We start from the raw sequence: 21,277 nt of genomic DNA, 5'->3' as shown, positions 1-21,277 counted from the left end.
TCAACCAAAACTGCCAGGTCTGCCAGCCACAGAGGGTCATTCATACCATGAAGAAGTTGGCCCTATTCTTTCAAAAACTGGTCAATTTCTAGTTTCAGCAAATAAAACCGCTGCAGCACAGAGCCGTGGCTGAGCCAGCACACATCAGAGTGGTAGAATACATCCCTGTATTCAGCAACCATATCACATAAGAGAGCTTGAAATTCTCTATAGTGCAGTCCTCTAGCTCGAATTATATTGAGTTTTTTTAAGTGTTTATCACATCATCAAGCTGCAGTCTTGACACACAATGCTTCTTGGTGGATTATACAGTCCACCCTAACAGCCTTACCTCTGCTTTCTTTCACTTTGGTTTCTTTTACCTTGGCGCACACCATGGGATGCCATTCCTTTGCGCTCGCCAGTCATCTTCCACAGGGTTTGTCCCATTTAAGCCCCATGTTTTCAGCTGCCTCCGACACAGTTTCACAAATGTTTTTACCCCTCGTTGTGCCTTTTATCAATTTAAGCAGCTCCTCCGTACAGCAATTATCATCTACTACCCACAAAAAAATTAACAGTTGCGCGGTATCTGTGCTCTCATCACATGCTATTGAGTAAAAATCAAAAGCACAAGCTTTGTCTCTTAGCTGAAGTTTTAAGTTAGCTGACAAGTCCTCAATTCTCCCCATCACTGTATTTCTGGATAAGGTCATATTGAAATCCTGCACTTTTTCCGGGCACATTATATCTGTGACTTTGATAAGGCACTGCTTTATGAAATAAAGAGAATGAGAATGGCTTGCCGTGCTGGGCAATAAGCTTACCGACTTCATAGCTTGCTGGTATGGTGTTTTCCTGTACTTTGTTAGCATGGGAAAAAAAAATGTTGAGCTTGCGAGCGAACTGCCATTTGCTTGAATTTTTGTTTTCGTTCGGCACTGGTGTATGATGCGTAGCGCTGGTGCTTGGTCTCATACTGGCGATGGACATTTTACTCTTTCATCACAGCAACATCTTCATCTAAAATTAAACAGACACACTTTAAGTTGATTTCTTTGAAGAAATATTTATTTTCACATTGTCTTTGAAATCTGCAACTCTCAATTGCAATTTTGTATTTCTTCAGTGCTGCTGCCATTTCTGCTGACCAACAAAGGTTTTTCTTTGCTTACCATAATTTTTAGTGGAGAAGCACCATTTCCATGGCTAGCGCTATCTTGTGTTGAAACTGAGAAGTTCAACGGGGTTGGGCTCAAGCTTGTTGTGTGAGCGATATTCAATTATATTTTCAGAATTTGCTGTGGGCCAATAAAACTGCTTCACAAGCAACAGTTGGCCCACAGACTGTAGTTTGGACAGTCCTGGACTACACCATGAGTGACTAGCCACTAACCATATTGATTTGTAAAATAAATATACACCTAGAGTACACATTTTTTCTTTTTTTTTTTTTTTTTACAAAAACAATTCATCTGATATTACAAAATCTTCAGAAACTTAACAATACAAACACTTGTAATTTTAATGACCAAATGAAACCAAGGAGAAACAATTTATGTGTATTTATGTGAAATGTCAATATACTGCACAGAACATAGGATTTTTAACTACTGACATGACTGTAACAATATCAGCAAAGAATGGCTCTGGGTCCAACTGGTGAATCATTTTAAACAAACCTTTTCACACTTGAATATGTTTCTTGCTCCTTTCAGGCTTTTTACCATGTCACTACTGAATTCTCATTCTCTATTTTTTCACAGAGGACGTGAACAAATATTACACATGGTGGCAACTTGTGCATCCAGATCAACCAAAGTACCAGACAATCATTTTAATTTAAATTATTTAAAACAACCATTACATGTGGGGCAGCACAGTGGCGCAGCTGTAGAGCCTTGGCATCACAGTTCTGAGGACCGGGGTTCAAATACCGGCCCTGCCTGTGTGGAGTTTGCATGTTCTCCCCGTGTTTGCGCGGGTTTTCTCCATGCACTCCGGTTTCCTCCCACATCCCAAAACAGGCATTAATTGGAGACTCTAAATTGCCCCTTGGTGTGATTGTGAGTGCCACTGTTGTTTATCTGTGTGTCCTGCAATTGGCCGGCAACCAGTTCAGGGTGTACCCCGCGTCCTGCCCATTGATAGCTGGGATAGGCTCCTTGTGAGGCTAAGCGGCTCAGAAAATGGATGGAATGAACAAATGGATTAAATGTGGCCATTTTGTTGTCTTTTGATTTCCTTAGCTCCCGGTCTATCAACAAATCCCCTGTCCTTTCAAGGTAAAGGATAGCAGTATATATCTGTCTTTCATTGGCTGAATCACTTGGCGATTCTAAACACTGTTAGATCCAGGGGCTCCTTGGAGGGAACGCACCAATCATCTGCTTCCAAACTCAGTTTGTAGTGGCGCAGAGCAGTTTTGTTAAAAACTGGCAGGGACTGAGTCTGTCGACAGTGCCTGGAGAGACGGAAAACCAGAACAATGGAGTGATGGTAATAAACATACCATACATAGCACAGAAAATAATTGCCTCACAAATTGAAGCGATATTACAGACAGAATCCTAGAAAATGTTTTCTGTGCAAGAAAGGGGTAGGCGTAATTAAATGATGGTGATGCAAGTTAGAATGGATGACTTCCGACCAAATCCGTCTCTGCTGATTCACTTTCAGATAGTTTAGTTACCACAAATGTGTGAATGGAGTCGTAGGGGGTGAAGGGGTGTGACTTGCTAGGGGAAAAGATGGATGGATGGATTGATGGATGACTGTTTAGAGAACCGAGATTGCTGGATATTGGTGTAGACTAATTTGCCAATAACCTTAAATAGTGTATAATGTAAATTATACAGCAAATGAATTTTACAGCATAAAAAAAATCCAATAAATACAAATATTATAGTTACAAAGAAATTTAATCTCCTACTTCAGACGTCACCTTATCATGGTGGAGGGGTTTGTGATCCTAGGAATTTCGTTGTCTGGGGCTTCACGCCCCTGGTCAAGGCACCCATGGCGAAAAGGTCCTAGGTGAGGGACCAGACAAAGCATGGCTCTATAAACCCCTATGATGCATACAAATAATGGATCTAAGTTTCCCTTGCCCGAAAGCAGGTCACTGGGGCCCACCTCTGGACCCAGGCCAAGAGGGGTGCTGGATGACGAGACCCTGGTGACCGGGCCATAATAGTGCAGTGTGAGGTGGATGGTGGCCAAAGGCGGGACCTTGGTCATACAATCCCTGACTACAGAAACTGGAATGTCACCTCTCTCTCAGAGAAGGAGCATGAGCTGGTGTATGAGGTCAAGAGGTTCTGACTAGATATAGTCAGGCTCACTTCCACACATGGCTTGGGCTCTGCTGGCATTCCTCTTAAGAAGGGTTAAATAATTTTCCACTCTGGAATTTCTATGGGAAGCAGCGCTGGGCAGGTGTGGGTGTACTTATTGTCCCCTGGTTTGGCACCTGTACGTTGGGGTTCACCCCAGTGGATGAGAGGGAAACCTCCCTCTGCATTCAGGTGGGGTGATGGCTCCTGACTGTTGTTTGGTGCATAGGCAAAGTACATACAATTTTTAGAGTCTTTGGAGGGGGCGTTGGAAAGCACTCCTGCTGGGCAGTCCATCGTTCTGCTGGGAGACTTCAATGGTCATGTGGGCAATGACCGTAAGATCTGAAAGGGCATAATTGAGAGGAATGATCCCCCCATCGGCTCAATGATTAACTTTGTGATCGTGTCATCGGACTTGAGGCCAAATGTCTTGGACACTCGGGCAAAGAGAGGGGTGGACTGTCCACTGATTACCACCTGTTGGTGAGTTGGCTCTAATGGTGGAGAAGATGTCGGTCTGACCTGGCAGGCCCAAACATATTGTAAAGGTCTTCTAGGAACGTCTGGAAAAATCCCCAACCAGAAGGAGAGTTTCAACTCCCACTTCTAGCAGAACTTAACCCATGTTCCTGGTGATTTGGGGGATATTGGTGGGGGATCATGTTCTGCGCCTCTATCGCCAAGGCATCTGACCAGAGCAGTGCCCGTAAGAAGTTGGTGGCTGTCGTTTTGGCAATCCCGGAACTCGTTGGTGGACACCAGCATTGCGGGATGCCATCAACCTGAAGAAAGAGTCTTATCTGGACTTTTTGGCCTGTGGGACTGCCTCGACAGCTGATGGGTACCAGCTGGTCAAGCGAAATGCAGTTTTGGTGATCATTGAGGTCAAAACCCGGGTGTGGGAGGATTTCAGTGACGCAATGGAGAATGACTTCCACACGGATTTAAGCAAATTCTGGTCTATCATCCGGCATCTCAGGCGGGGGAAGAAGTGCATAATCGACACTGTGCATGGTGGGGAAGGGGCAATGCTGACTTCAACTCACTGTTGTAAATCAGTGGAGAGAATACTTCAAAGACCTCCTCAATTTTTTGTCTGACATGCCTTCCCATGAGGAAGCAGAATTTGCGGTCTCTGAGGCGGGATTTCCTATCTCTGAGGTTGAGGTCATTGAGTTGGTTAAAAACTCCTCGGTGGTAGATAAGATTCGCCTGGAGTTCCTAAAGGTCCTGGATGTTGTGGGGCTGTCCTGGTTGACATGCCTCTGTGACATTGCATGGACATCTGGGACAATGCCTCTGGGGTGTGGTGCCCCTTTTTAAGAAGAGGGAACAGAGAATGTGTTCCCACTACATGGTGATTACATTCCTCAGATTCCCTAGTCAGGTCTATTCAGGGTTGATGGGGGGGGGGGTCTGCAGGGAAGTCGAATCTCAGATTCAGGAACAGTGGACCACCTCTGTTAGTGTCAGATTGTTTTTGACTGTTACCTTTAAGTGTATAAATGCATCAGTGCCATAACCTTCCATGGAATAAAGCTGTAAGTCTCCTTGAAAGTAGCGAGCATAGAGTCGAGATATGGGTAGTCCATAGCCAAAACCAGCCTATAAATGCACATAATACATGTATTTTACAATTTTTCTTCCAGTTACTAGCTTCTCTTACACTCAGTAATGTAGTATTTTGAGTTCAATATGCTCACTAAAGGCGCTCTATGTTTCTCCCCTATCTTGCGTTTAGAAGCCGTGGAGTACATGTAGCTGAATAGATGCTCTGTCTTCCTAAATGGAACTCCACCCCCTCTATCACTCATCTGTTGGGAGAAAGAAATCAGACTGTAATGACTTACTCTCAAGTTAGTGAGGAAGATGCACGAAATAGGCTTGGATGGAAAAAGATGACACGCTGTGGCGACTCCTAATGGGAACAAGCTGAAAGAAATTGAAGAAGAAGATTTATTTTACTTTATTTATTTTGCCGGCCGCACGATTCATCACTAAAAGTGCTTCCTTTGCACAATTGATATTGTTAAAACACTTATCGATATAGATTTGACATCTTGCACATCTTATCAGGAATAATTCCTATAAATAGAAATGTCTTTGTTCTTTGTTATTGTTGCTATTTTGTTCCTTGTTCTCTGTATGTCGTAACAGGACAGCACCAACCGCTGGAGAAAAATTCCTTGCGCGTTCTACACACTTGGCCATTAAAGCTGATTCTGATGATGGAGCGCATCCCTGTGCCTGTGTGGGTTTTCGCCGGGCATTCCAGTTTCCTCCCACATCCCAAAAACATGCATTAATTGGACATTCTAAATTGCCCCAAGGTGTGATTGTAAGTGTGAATGCAGCCCAATGGGGGCACAAACCAGTACAATCTGTAGGCCGGTCCCAAGCCCAGATAAATGCAGAGGGTTGCGTTAGGAAAGGCATCCGGCGTAAAAACTGTGCCAAACAAATATGAGCGTTCATCTAAAGAATCCCATACCGGATCGGTCGTGGCCCGGGTGAACAACGCCTGCCCCGGCACTGCTAACCTTCAGGGAGTCGGTGGAAATTCAGCTACTGTGGGTCAAAGACAAAGAAGAGGAGGAAACAGGATCCATCGTCAGAAGAAAAAGAGGAATGCACAGAGCCTACAACTGAGTGTAGGGACTTTGAATGTTGGGACTATGACAGGAAAAGCTCAGGAGTTGGTTGACATGATGATTAGGAGAAAGGTTGATATTCTGTGCATCCAAGAGAGCAGGAGGAAAGGTAGTAAGGCTAGAAGTTTAGGAGCAGGGTTTAAATTATTCTACCACGGAGTAGATGGGAAGAGAAATGGAGTAGGGGTTATTTTAAAGGAAGAGCTGGCTAAGAATGTCTTGGAGGTGAAAAGAGTATCGGATCGAGTGATGAGACTAAAATTTGAAATTGAGGGTGTTATGTATAATGTGGTTAGCGGCTATGCCCCACAGGTAGGATGTGACCTAGAGTTGAAAGAGAAATTCTGGAAGGAACGAGATGAAGTAGTTCTGAGCATCCCAGACAGGGAGAGAGTTGTGATTGGTGCAGATTGTAATGGACATATTGGTAAAGGAAACAGGGGCGATGAAGAAGTGATGGGTAAGTACGGCATCCAGGAAAGGAACTTTGAGGGACAGTTGGTGGTGGACTTTGCAAAAAGGATGTAGATGGCTGTAGTGAACACTTATTTCCAGAAGAGGGAGGAACATATAGTGACCTACAAGAGCGGAGGTAGAAGCACTCAGGTGGATTATATATTGTGCAGACGATGTAATCTGAAGGAGGTTACTGACTGTAAAGTAGTGGTAGGGGAGAGTGTACCTCGACACCATAGGATGGTGGTGTGTAGGATGACTGGTGGTGGGTAGGAAGATTAAGAAGACAAAGGTAGAGCAGAGAACCATGTGGTGGAAGCTGAGAAAGGAAGAAGGTTGTGCAGCCTTTCGGAAAGAGGTGAGACAGGCTCTCGATGGACAGCAGAAGCTTCCGGAAGACTGGACTACGACAGCCAAGGTAATCACAGAGACAGGCAGGAGAGTATTTGGTGTGTCTTTTGGTAGGAAAGGGGAGAAGGAGACTTGGTGGTGGAACCCCAAAATACAGAGACTCATACAAGGAAAGAGATTAGCGAAGAAGAAATGGGATACTGAGAGGACTGAGGAGAGGCAAAAGGAGTACATCAAGATGCGACATAGGGCAAAGGTAGAGGTGGCAAGGGCTAAACAAGAGGCATATGAAGACATGTACACCAGGTTGGACACGAAAGAAGGAGAAAAGGATCTCTACAGGTTGGCCAGACAGAGGGATAGAAATGCGAAGGATGTGCAGCAGGTAAGGGTGATTAAGGATATATAGGATAGGATAGATGGAAATGTGTTGACTGGTGCCACTAGTGTGTTAAATAGATGGAAAGAATACTTTGAGAAGTTGATGAATGAAGAAAAAGAGAGAAGGAAGAGTTGAAGAGGCAAGTGTGAAGGACCAGGAAGTGGCAATGATTACTAAGGGGGAAGTCAGAAAGGCACTACAAAGAATGAAAAATAGAAAGGCAGTTGGTCCTGATGACATACCGGTAGAGCTATGGAAGCAATTTGGAGAGATGGCTGTGGAGTTTTTGACCAACTTATTCAACAAAATACTAGCGGGCAAAAAGATGCCTGAAGAATTGAGGAAAAGTGTTCTACTTCACATTTTTAAGAACAAAGGGGATGTTCAGAGCTGTGGGAACTATAAAGGAATAAAGTTGATGAGCCACACAATGAAGTTATGGGAAAGAGTAGTGGAGGCAAGACTCAGGACATAAGTAAGTATCTGCGAGCAACAGTATGGTTTCATGCCTAGAAAGAGTACCAAGATATGCATTATTTGCCTTGAGGATGCTCGTGCAAAAGTACAGAGAAGGTCGGAAGGAGCTACATTGTGTCTTTGTGGATCTAGAGAAAGCCTATGACAGAGTATCAAGAGAGGAACTGTGATACTGCATGGGTAAGTCTGGTGTGGCAGAGAAGTATGTTAAAATAGTATAGGACATGTATGATGGCAGCAGAACAATGGTGAGGTGTGCCTTAGGTGTGACAGAGGAATTTAAGGTGGAGGTGGGACTGCATCAGGGATCAGCTCTGAGCCCCTTCCTGTTTGCAGTGGTAATGGACAGGCTGACAGATGAGGTTAGACTGGAATCCCCTTGGACCATGATGTTCACAGATGATATTGTGATATGCAGTGAAAGCAGGGAGCATGCAGAGGAACAATTAGTAAGATGGAGACATGCACTTGAAAGGAGAGGAATGAAGATTAGCCGAACTAAAACAGAGAATATGTGCGTGAATGAGAAAAGTGGAGGGGGAAGAGTGAGGCTCCAGGTAGAAGAGATTGCGAGAGTGGACGACTTCAAATATTTAGGGTCAACAATTCAGAGCAATGGTGAGTGTGGTAAGGAAGTGAAGAAACAGGTCCAAGCAGGTTGGAACAGCTGGCGAAAGGTGTCTGGTGTGTTATGTGACAGAAGAGTCTCTGCTTGGATGAAGGGCAAAGTTTACAAAACAGTGGTGAGGCCGTCCATGATGTACGGATTAGAGACGGTGGCACTGAAGAAACAACAGGAAGCAGAACTGGAGGTGGCAGAAATGAAGATGTTGAGGTTCTCGCTCGGAGTGAGCAGGTTGGATAGAATTAGAAATGAGCTCATTAGAGGGAGAGCCAAAGTTGGATGTTTTGGAGACACAGTGAGAGAGCAGACTTCAATGGTTTGGACATGTTCAGAGGCGAGATAGTGAGTATATTGGTGGTAGGGTGCTGAGGATGGAGCTGCCAGGCAAAGGGGCGAGAGGAAGACCAAAGAGAAGGTTTATGGATGTGGTGAGGGAAGACATGAGGGCAGTTGGGGTTAGAGAGGAAGATGCAGGAGATAGGTTAAGATGGCAAAAGATGACACGCTGTGGCGACCCTTAACGGGACAAGCCGAAAGGAAAAGAAGAAGAAGGGTGGGATTGTAAGTGTGACTGTTGTCTGTCTCCATGTCCCCTGCGATTAGCTGGCAACAAGTACGGGTGTCACCAGTTTCCTGCCCGTTTACAGCTGGGTTAGGCTCCAGGTCTCCCACAACCCTTGTGAGGATAAGTGGCTAAGAAACTGGATGGATGGATGGATGGATGGACTCTCATTCTGAATTTGTTGTTGGATTGCTTCAACCAATATTGTGAGTTGTTCTACTTTGGTGGTGAAGTCTTTCAGGGGTTCTGGTTTTGTGGCATTTGGAATGGTCCTGAAACCAGTGGGCTTCACCTCTACGGTATCATGCACAAAGGAACTGTCTCCTAATGTGCTGCATGCAACCTGGGATGGGTGTAGGGCAGCCCAGAACAAAGATGTTGCAAGGATTGCAGAACTCTACACCTCTTCTGCCAACATAGTGCCACAACCTCGACCCACTTCTGCCCAAAGTCAGTCATGAAGGTTTAGCAAAATCACAGCAAGACAACACTGCCTTAGTGGAGAGAATCAAAATAAGACACCAATGCTGTTATCACTGATCAAGTCAAAATGTCATTGAATGGCTCTACTCAACAACTCCTTTATGAGTGGAACCAACTTCATTTGGAGATAAGTGTCCTGTCCCACCAAACAGCAGAAAGAAAGAAGTCAGTTGGCATAAAACATTAGACACTTCTTCATCAGGTCAGTGATACACTAACAAAGTGAAAGTTGTTCTGCAATGTATAAAGCACTGATAAAAAATGAAATCAAACTCAGAGAACATACTTCTCCCTCTCTTACCTTCGTACATACAGCCTTATGTTTGTTGTTGTCCACACACAATTGGTACGCGCTTTCTTCAGTGAGGCTTAATCCACCGTAGACACTTCCTCAACTGTGTTTTAGGCTTTGGAAAATGAATAACCGGGCCCCTTTTAACCTAGCCAGATATCTTTCATCAGAATTGCACGTTTCCCAAGCGCATCTGAGGACCATTTTCTTCGTAAGATTAACTTTTCCAACTGCACGCAACCAATGACCAACATTGCTTGTGGGACATGGCGACAAGAGGGGCGGGTCAAGCCAGAGGTTAAGACAATGCGGCTATCTGATTGGTTATTATTGTACGAGTGATTGACAGGTCGGAAAGGTCCATTACAGCTAGAGGAGCGCAAAGGAGGTTTTGAGTACCTTCTGGTTGTTTCCCAGATTTCCCAGGCGTACCCCACCAAAACAAATCAGGACAAACAGCTGCTGAAAGAATATACAATGACTATATACCACGTTTTGGCTACCCAAATCGTCTACCATGACCAAAGGAACGAGTTTGAGAATGACCTGATCAGCACGCTTGGAAAACGGTTGGGGGTTGGACACTCATGAACATCCCCGTACCACTCTCAATCCAACCCATCTGAGCAGTTCAACCACACGTTGCTCAAAATGTTGAGAACTTGACAGACAGAGAAAAGGAGAGGTGCTAATAGCATCTGCCAAAAATGATACACCATATAACTGTACACGTCACGATTTGACCGTGCACTTGCCTCTCTACCTGCTGTACAGGCAACACCTTCACCTCCCGATAGAGCTCTTCTTTGGTCCAATAGGAGATACAGAATCAGAGACACACAAGGGGTATGTAGAAAAATGGTCAAAGAGGATGAGGGAAGCATATGTAATTGTGAACAAGATTAGTTTTGTCATCAGGTGCAAAGAACAAGTCCTGGCCAGTTGTTAAGTCTGCAGTCTTTCCCATATTGACCCCAACTGAGACAGTTGACCCAAAGTGAAGCAATTTAATGACACCTGGGAACAGGTGCTTTGAGTTTAGTAGATAATTAGTGTGACACAATTTTAAAAAAAATATGGCCTGCAAAATTTGGTCTGATTTCTTCATCCTATTCTATTTTTTGGATTCTGATTTCATGGGTTTTATGAGCTGTAAGACCAAATTAGGTAAAAACAAACAAATAAATATTTGAAGTTGTTTAAATCATGGGCCTTGAATCTATGATCGATGAAAGTTGAACGTTTTTGAATGGAATTATTAAAATAAATGAACTTTTCCCTATTGTATTTTTTGGAAAGGGTCAGTACATAAACATGTAAGTACAAACAACGCCATGTACCATAAATAGATGCTCATAACAATGGTAGAGTATTGGTGACCTTGATTGACAAGTCCTCTTCACCAACTGCAACCAGAATCTTGATGGCCGGGGGGATGCTGCTTGCTTCATGGTTCTCAATGCCCTCATGGCATTCTGCAGTGACAACACTGGCTTCTTTACTCATATTCTATAGTTTAAATACTGTACTTTGTCCCTTCACCTTCTCTCCTATTGAATAAAAAATTGTACAATAGAGTACATAACACTAATGATAAATGGCAAATGACAGTTGTTTCATTAATCATTCATTTTTTCATGTATCATTTATTGAATTATGGGATTTAAGTGGCTTAGTCTTCAAGGCTCTGGGATCTGAAACGGGAGTTTGAAAATTTCCGCAGCAGACAAAAAGAAATTGCAAAGACTTGCGCCAGAGTATAGGCTTCTTACTGAGTCCAATCAAGGTGTACTTGAGAAAGGCACCCAATAGAAAAAAAAAAATGATAATATTGCAAAACGTTCATCCTTCTTTAAAGGAGTACTAATTGTCCAGTGTCAATGTAAAAAGATTATGAATAATTACTGTATAGTATTTAGGTGTCAGAATGAACCCGTACCATCTAATTTACTTTGAACTTCCAGTTGAAATTCATCAAAAGAGATTATCTTTTTCCTTTAAATGCAAATTCTTAGTTGTTGTGATCATAATTACCTTAAAGAGCTCAAAGAGAATGTGGTACAGGTGAGATGGAATGTAAGAGATCTGGATGGGCTGTATGATACTGTTAGCTATGAGAGAGAAAAAACAGTCAAGGTTTTATTTTCACATGTAATAAACAACCGGTATGCTGTTGCTGAGTCACCAATGTTTCACACCATTCATCTGTTTCAGCTCCAGTTCATGTGATCCCAGGTAATATTGTTCACACATTAATTTAGCACTCTCATAAGCATCTAGGGAAACAAAAACAACTAACTTTAGCATCATTGTACCTGATATGACAAAGGTTAGCAGCTGTTGTAATTCATCGTTAATAATACAGTATGTATAAATCTTATTTCTGATAACTGTGCTGGATCATATAAGCAGAATTTTTGGTCACATACTGAAACTGGCTTAAACTGTAGAAGTGACTGGACCATATCTTTGACTATATAGGACTGCATTTAAATGTTACTTCTTGACACAGTCCACCAAGCTTTGCTTGCTTTGCTAGTATTTGTCACTCTCAAATTGATTTAAAAATATATGCAAATCCGAAAAAGGCTCAATCAAAGTCACAGATTTGGTTGGTTACAAAATAAAATTCATATCTTGTCGACACATTCAAATGCCATTTAGATATTGTAAATGCGTTGTTGACTATACAGCTGTAGCAGCACATAAGATCAGAGTTAAGTGCTGACGCCATAGAAATAAGGACTTACCTCGTACAACCCCAGGGACATCACACATTGAGTTGATGCAACCAATGGTGTCAGGGTGAGTGGGGTTTGTGTTAGGTATCCGGTTGACATATGTCCTATCATGCTCAGGTTTTTATTTCATGATTAATGCTTTCCTTATGTCTCAAGAGTTCCCTGATCATCTGGACTCTTATCCAGAAAATCCAAGATTTCCCATCAGGCTTTGGATGTACCTAGGGAAGTCCAAGCATAGGTGTGACTAAAGAAACACATATATAAGACACTCGTATCCTCCTTGTTGCGTTACTATCAATGTTACAGTTCAATCGAGGTCAATAGCAATAATAGAGAGTGGTGCAGATTGAAGCTGTGTGTCTGAAAATTTGGTGGGTTGCTTTGGCAATTCCAGGAAAATAACAGCAATGTAACTCTACAGGAAACAACCCCCCGATTTCAAACCCCAATATCACTTTCTCCGCACATGGTAGTGACGTTATTCCGTACGTGATGTTCCCCTCAGCTCCAATATCATGTTGAGGAAAAACAAGAGGAAGAAAGGGATCCCCCTTGAGTAGGAAGTGAGACAAAGTTCAAACACTCTTGGTGCTCCCCACCCCCTTTGCTCTGTGGAGTAATTGTTTGGACTGCAAATTATAGGTCATTGATTAGTGATAAAACTATTAAATATAAGAAATTCTTAACAAAAGAGTGTGTGAAATTTGTCATTGAAAAATTACTTAATTATCAAACACCTACCCTTAAGTCTGCCTACCCATCAAGTGTGAAGAGTGAATTACACAACCAATTCAAGATTTTGTGAGCTGACTGGTTCTGAAAATGTTTCTGTAACCGTTCACACATTTGATGTCACAATTATATGTATGGTACTTGTGGTTGTATGTGTCCGCTGCATTGGCCACATGGACGGATTTGCACCAGAGTAGCAGTAGCAGTACCAGTAGTAGTAGGAGCAAAAGACGGCTTTGTGATGACGTACCCCATCCATAAGTGAAAACAAAAACAAATCACCATATTTGCAGTCAGCTTTACACAATCACGATTTTGGAGCCGATCACCAATCAGCAATTTGTAAAAAAAATTCAACAACCGATCACCAATCCAACCACAAGATGGAGTTATGTGTCTATTTAAATGACTTGTTCATTTAAATTTGTACTTAATTACTCAAAAAACATGATTTACAGTTTGGCTTTACACTAATCTGATCGGCCTGATTCTTATTCTTTTCCTTTCGGCCTGTCCTGTTAGTGGTCGCCACAGCATGTCATCTTTTTCCATCTTACCCCATCTCCTGCATCTTCCTCTCTAACCCCAACTGTCCTCATGTCTTCCCTCACCACATCCATCCTTTGGTCTTCCTCTCACTCTTTTGCCTGGAAACTCCATCCTCAGCACCCTTCTACCAATATACTCACTCTCTCGCCTTTGAACATGTCCAAACCATCGAAGTCTACTCTCTAAAACCTTGTCTCCAAAACATCCAACTTTGGCTGTCCCTCTACTGAGCTCATTTCTAATCCTATCCAACCTGCTCACTCCGAGCGAGAACCTCAACATCTTCATTTCTGCTACCTTGAGTTCTGCTTCCTGTTGTTTCTTCAGTGCCACAGTTTGTAATCCGAACATCATGGCCGGCCGCACCATTGTTTTATAGACTTTGCCGTTCATCATAGCGGAGACTCTTCTGTCGCATAACACACCAGACACCTTCCGCCAGCTGTTCCATGCTGCTTGGACCCCTTTCTTCACTTCCTTACCACAGTCACCATTGCTCTGGTTTGTTGACCCTAAATATTTGAAGTCGTCCACCCTCGCTATCTCTTCTCCCTGTAGCCTCACCCTTCCCCCTCCACCTTTCTCATTCACGCACATATATTCTGTTTTACTTCGGCTTATCTTCATTCCTCTCCTTTCCAGTGGTTGCCTCCATCTTTCTAATTGTTCCTCTGCCTGCTCCCTGCTTTCACTGCATATCACAATATCATCTGCGAACATCATGGTCCAAGGGGATTCCAGTCTAACCTCATCCGTCAGCCTATCCATTACCACTGCAAACAGGAAGGGGCTCAGAGCTGTTACCTGATGCAGTCCCACCTCCACCTTAAATTCTTCTGTCACACCTTAAGGCTCTGTCACACTATGACTTTCTGGTCAACGTTCTCTGAACATTTTAATCGTTCTATTTTTCAGCGTTCTCAAATGAGTATGACACATCTGGCGTGTGATTAACGTGTGTCTAACGCATGACTAACGTGTGTCTAATGCACGAGAAGCATGTAACAGCGACCAAATAAGATACCCATAAAAACCATTAGCGTGTGCTAACGTGTCACTGGCGCGCGATGAGCGATTTGTCAACGTTAAGATGAGCATGTTGAGCATGTGACTAACGGGTGAATAACGACAGAATAGCGTTTTCCTGGCATGTAATTTTTACAGTGGAATGGGAACGAAAATGTTGGAAATTTCATAGTCACTTCAGTTCTCGTGAGTTTGAACAGTCAGCATCATGCTGCCTAGATGAAAAAAAGGTGCGGTGCGACTTCAGCAACTCGCGCTGCAAGTAAGAATGCAAAGCCTCTTTCACTAGCAATGTCTTTGGAGGAAAAAGAACACCACGAAGAAGAGCACGTCCGAGAAGTAACGCACAATGTGACACCCCCTGGAGACCCTAAACACCATGAAAACCCCAGTGATGACGGTCCGACGGTGACAAACGATAAGTAACAACCAAGTAACGCTAGCGTAACGACTGACTAATGATAGCCAAATGCGTGCAACGCTCTTGAACATTCTGCAGCGTTTAAAATTAAACGTTGATGAACGCTGTTCTCAGTGAGAACTTTTGTGCATGTTCAAAACTTTTTTTCCGGACCGGCATTCTCCGCCGATTCCCAGGGATCATTGACGTTCACTAGCGTTCAAATAACGCTCTTCTGGAGCTATCCCGGCGACCATGGGTTACCAACGTTTCTTCAAACGCTATAGAACGCTGACCAGAATGTCATGGTGTGACGGGGCCTTAAGGCACAACTCACCATTGTTGTGCTGCCATCGTACATGTCCTGAACTATTCTGACATATTTCTCTGCCACACCAGACTTACGCATGCAGTACCACAGTTCCTCTCTTGGCACTCTGTCATAGGCTTTCTCTAGATCCAGAAAGACACAATTTAGCTCCTTTTGACCTTCTCTGTACTTTTCCACTAGCATCCTCAAGGCAAAAAACCATACTGTTGCTCGCAGATACTTGCTTCTGTCCTGAGTCTAGCCTCCACTACTCTTTCCCATAACGTCATTGTCTGGCTCATCAACTTTATTCCTCTATAATTCCCACAGCTCTGAACATCGCCCTTATTCTTAAAAATGGGAACTAGTACACATTTCCTCCAATCCTCAGGCATATTTTCGCCCGCTAGTATTCTGTTGAATAAGTTGGTCAAAAACTCCACAGCCATCTCTCCAAATTGCTTCCATACCTCCACCGGTATGTCATCAGGACCAAATGCTTTTCCATTTTTCATCCTTTGTAGTGCCTTTCTAAAGTCCTACTTACTAATCATTGCCACGTCTTGGTCCTTCACACTTGCCTCTTCTACTCTTTCTTCTCTCTCATTTTCTTCATTCATCAACTTTTCAAAGTATTCTTTCCATCTTTTTAGCACACCACTGGCACCAGTCAACACATTTCCATCTATCCTATCCTATATATCCTGAATCACCCTTACCTGCTGCACATCCTTCCCATCTCTATCCCTCTGTCTGGCCAACCTGTAGAGATCCTTTTCTCCTTCTTTCATGTCCAACCTGGTGTACATGTTGTCATATGCATCTTGACCAGCCTGATTGTTATCGGTTCATAACTAGCATCAAGTAACAAACTTCTGCCAAGTTTGCTTGGTAGAATACATAATATTTTGTTACCTGCTTGCGAGCCATATCGTATTAAAAGTACGTGAATATACCACAAGCAAGTCTGAAATGAATGCCTTCTCCTGAGGACCAGTGACCATCAAAACCCATTGTGTTCCTATAGCACAAAGCGCAATCTATTCTTGTTCTTGTCACCCTGGCAACGGGTGTATCCGGTCGCATTTGCATTGACCAGACAAAGCCCAATGATTGTAAAAAAACGGGATGTGTGCAATAGTCTGACATACTACAATCATCAAAGACAAATTTGTCTTGGAGTCTGATTTGGGAATTAAGTGTTGTCTGTCTGACACCACTGACATGTTTTTTAAATAACTTTACTTTGATGGTTTGGAGATGTTCAGAGGCGAGAGAGTGAGTATGTTGGTAGAAGGGTGCTGAGGATGGAGCTACCACGCAAAAGAGCGAGAGGAAGACCAAAGAAAAGGTTGATGGATATTGTGAGGGAGGACATGAGGACAGTGGGTGTTAGAGAGGAGGATGCACGAGATAGGCTTAGATGGAAAAAGATGACCCGCTGTGGCGACCCCTAATGGGACAAGCCGAAAGAAAATGAAGAAAAAGATTGAGTGTCAGATCTTTACAGTAGTACGATGGTGACGTGGAGTAAATGTCTTTTGTGGAGCCGGTCAATGACATAATTGATCAGATCTGCATATTATGACATTGAAGCCGATCATCATAAAATGCTTATTATCGGCTGATACTAATCGGGCTGATCAGATATGTGAAAAAACTACATTGCGGGGCTTGCTTTTTTCTTTGGACATGGGATTGACTCACTGTTACTATAAACATTGAATGAATTATCGTCAAAATATACAGTAGCAGTCACTTACCAACTCCGAACCAGTTGCACAGAAGGTGTGGCCAGAAGTCTTACTGGCAGCAGGTTGATTTCCTTCATGATGTTAGACAGACGCACAGTAAGTTCTTGCCAAAGGAAGACAAATGATGTGTGCTCACATGCATTGGATGAACCTGAAGAGTACAAAAAAAATAAATCCAAACATCCATCCATTAATTTTCAAAACCACTTATCCTCAGCAGGGTTGCACGCTTGTTGGAGTCTATCCCAGTTATCTCTCGGTGAGAGGCGGTGTACACCTTGAACTGGTCGTCAGCCAATCACAAGGCACATAGAAACAAACGAGTATTCACCCCACATTCACACCTATGGGCAATTTAAAATCTTCAATTAGCATACCATATCTGGGAGGAAACTGAAGTAACCGATGAAAACCCACACAGGCACGGGGAGAACATAGAAAGTCCACAACAGTGAGGCCGGATTTGAATTCAGCTCCTCAAAACTAAGGCAGACGTCCTAACCAGTGCTGCCACTCCAAATATATAGCATCTCAGTCAAACAACACGATTATGATAAATTTTAGACAGCAGGAATGGTAAATACAATGCTATTCCTTTTTGACAAGGTTTCTGTTAGCATGTCCCTATGACATTAACTCATACCTGTCAACTTATAAGTTTTTTCCGTATTTTATACGTTTTTTTTATCATTTCAAATTGTGTACGCCATACAACAACTTTTGTATGGTTACAAAAAAATGTAAAAAAAATAAGTATGTTTTTTTTTTGTAAGACCGATCTCATCTTACCCTTTTCGGCTCCAATGCGTACACGTGTCACGTATTTCCATTTCTGTATATTTTGAAGTCAGGCATTTGTGTTGTAATCGAAGAATCAACCAGTTTTTCATCGTGAAAGTAAGCATGGAAGGACCGCCAAGTAGGAATAGAAGAACTCAAGTATCGGGTTACACCAAAAAGAATGGGAGTCTCTCCAAGGTGAATATGTTGGATGGATTAAATCGTCACCAAAAAGGTTCTGAGTTCTCGTTCTGTGTTCCGTGTAAAAAGGATGTGAAAGTTGCTGATGTGTGGATTTTAAGATCTGAAGTGCCATTTTAAAACTGCCAAACACGTGAAAAATGTAGCGAAAAGCAAATCACACTTCTGATTGACCAAGCACTTTGTCTCTAATGCTCTTCTCAGTGATTTAGTGGTGTTGGACTCAAGAAAGGATGTAAATTACAGCCACATTGTGAGGTTGGGTGACAGGTTTGCACCACCACACCTGGATCAGGAGGAATTAAAGGACGAGTGGGAAGATTACCAGCTGCTACCTGATGCTCTCATTCCTCAGAAAAGCCAAGATGGAAGACCAATTAACCCAGAGTCTTTTTGGCCACACATGTAAATTAAAAAGTGCATTTAGGAAAGATTGCTTTCCATTGATGAAGGAGATTTACAAAGTTCTTCTCTGCCTCCCTCACTCTAATGCTGACAGTGAGAGAGTTTTCAGCCATGTGAGGACAATACATAGAGTATAGGAAGACAATAGGAACTCATACTCTGACATCTTTGTTGGAAATTAAACTACATTGTGACAGTTTCTGTTACAGAGTAAAACCATCTTTAGAACTGACAAAGTCCTGCACTGCTGCTTATAATAAGTGACACTAAATTTACTGCAAGTGTGGAAAGAACTAAGAAAGAAACTGAAAGAATTGTTTGTGTTGTTGATTTGGTAACTAAAATAACTTGTTTACACAAATTCTATTTGTTTTTATTCTACATAGTCTGTCTTGCTGTGAGTAAATATGTGCCAGGTTGTGTTTGTAAGGTTTATTATCGCTTAATGATGGGAATTGCAATCATTAATCATGGGAGCAATTGGCCGAGGTTGACAGGTATGTAAATAAGTAAGTTTCTCGACGTCGTGTCATCTCAGATGAAACATGCACTTTTATGTTTGGCACAATTTTTACAGGATGCCCTTCTTGACAGGGAATGGAGGCCCCAGTGGGATAATGAACCCACAACCCCTGATTTACCAAACCAGTGCTCTAACCACAGAGCTCCGGGGCCTGTGAACTGTACAATTAAAGCATAAAACATAAACCTATTTGAAATCACTGAAACATAGACATTCATAAAGCAATGAATAAACTGCCTTTAAACCCAATTATAACAGCTTGTCTTCGCCTATTTTTCTGCAGTCATTGGTCATTAGTAAACGTGGTTGCTCCAGTGAAATTACAATGGAGACGGCGCTACGATTGAGCAAAGTTCCCGCTCATTTCCGAATGATGAAATACGGTGATGGTGTGTGTTTAGAAGAGACAATAATGTAATTCAAATGTGGACAGCATTACCATGAACAGGCCTTCTGGGGTTCTTAAAGTTTCCTGTCAATACCATCATGAATGCATGCTCAGCAACGATCTTGAAATCTTACCATTATAAATAAACTACATGAAGTGGATTGGATGAGGAAAAGGATTCGTAGGAGAAAAAAAACAGGTTACCATCTAGCAAGTGCACGACAAACCAATTCAAGCCATAGTGTTATTAATTATAGAACCTAAGATGTGACGTGAGTTTATGCGCCACTTACCAAAGTCGAAGAACTGCTTCATGGAGAGCGGCGATGGGGAAAATTTGGAGAAATGATCAATGTGTTTGGGAACGTTCGCCATAGCTGCCCCTTTTACCATTGACCGAACAAATCTTATTCAATTCGTCATCCTAAATAGTACATACGTATTGGTTTAAGCGAATAAGGCGAGATTGACATTAACGCCAGAGCTTCTTCAGTTCACATTGTGCAGTAGTACTCGTGAAGTCCACAATTATCATCGTGTTATTTATTAACATCCAACCAATGGAAGCTGAGGTGGGCGGCACGTAGCCAATCATGTTCCAAGAATCGCAGAGTTGTTATGTCGGGAGTGTAAACAAGATACGCTCCGTTCCTGTTTGACTGACCCGGTCATGCGCAGAATTACATAACATTTTCTCACCCTGCAAAACAACCGGAATGGAAAATTGCTACATTCTCGTCTCATAATGTTAACACTGACAATGCTTGCACTGGTATGCCATTTTTTCCATTATAATAAGACTTGTAACTTTATTTCTTAATTACTATTATTTTAAGATTGAATTAATCCCAAAACTGATGTTTTAATGCTTGGGATTTGGACAGGTGTGACTCTGATGTTACATCAAAAAACTATCTATCTATCTATCTATCTATCTATCTATCTATCTATCTATCTATCTATCTATCTATCTATCTATCTATCTATCTATCTATCTATCTATCTATCTATCTATCTATCTATCTATCTATCTATCTATCTATCTATCTATCTATCTATCTATCTATCTATCTATCTATCTATCTATCTATCTATCTATCTATCTATCTATCTGGTACATAAAGTGAGCTACAACACACCAATTTTCGACACAACACAGAAATATGGACATGCTTAATACTCTAGTGTGTAGTGTACTGGAAATGACATAACATGACATATATTTTCAGTAGTGACATTACTCTGATCATCAGTTTCCAGTACTACATGTGTTTACTACAACTACTGCTACTACTACTACTATTACTAAATACTGTGATAATGTTGACAGCTGAATACCTGCAATAGTAATGGTCGCAAAAAGGTGATAATTAAAAGTTGTTGTTTCAAGTCTCATCTTTCTACAAGTTACAAGCATGAACCCAAGAACTACTTTTGTGATAACACAAGAACTTCCACAGAAGACATGAAAAATGCAAGATATGGTAAAGCACTATATGAAGCTCGTCAATACACTCCAACATAGTTCACTGACACCAGGATGCCACAAAATGGAAGCAAAGCTCTACAGAAAGCCCATCAACTCTAACATAATTTGGCACCAAAAATGCCACAGGTTTGATGTAAAAGCATAACTATTAAATGGGACTTTGGCTTGCGCAAAAAAATTTAAACAGATGAATATTTTTTTCTGTGAAAACTTTACCCACAAAAAGGTGTGTATGAATACGCGACTTTGCAAGTAACATATGCAGGGGAACACTAAACTTGTCAGAGGCACAGACACTATAAAATCCTCAGCGTGACTTGGTGAGTCTATTGTTTAATGACTGCAGTGGCATGTGCGACATGCAGTTGCACAGGGTGGCA

General features: G+C 42.2%; 1 pseudogene; it reads right to left on the bottom strand.

Moving 5' to 3' along the window:
* Positions 1–1,019: 1,019 nt before the first annotated feature.
* LOC133514591 (pyruvate dehydrogenase (acetyl-transferring) kinase isozyme 2, mitochondrial-like) lies at positions 1,020–19,831 on the bottom strand (annotated as a pseudogene).
* Between the last annotated feature and the right edge of the window lie 1,446 nt (positions 19,832–21,277).

Source organism: Syngnathoides biaculeatus, chromosome 16, assembly GCF_019802595.1.
Source record: "Syngnathoides biaculeatus isolate LvHL_M chromosome 16, ASM1980259v1, whole genome shotgun sequence".
Classification (NCBI taxonomy): domain Eukaryota; kingdom Metazoa; phylum Chordata; class Actinopteri; order Syngnathiformes; family Syngnathidae; genus Syngnathoides; species Syngnathoides biaculeatus.
The sequence above is the reverse complement of the archived record's forward strand: the minus strand, read 5'-3'. Positions and strand labels throughout refer to the sequence as shown.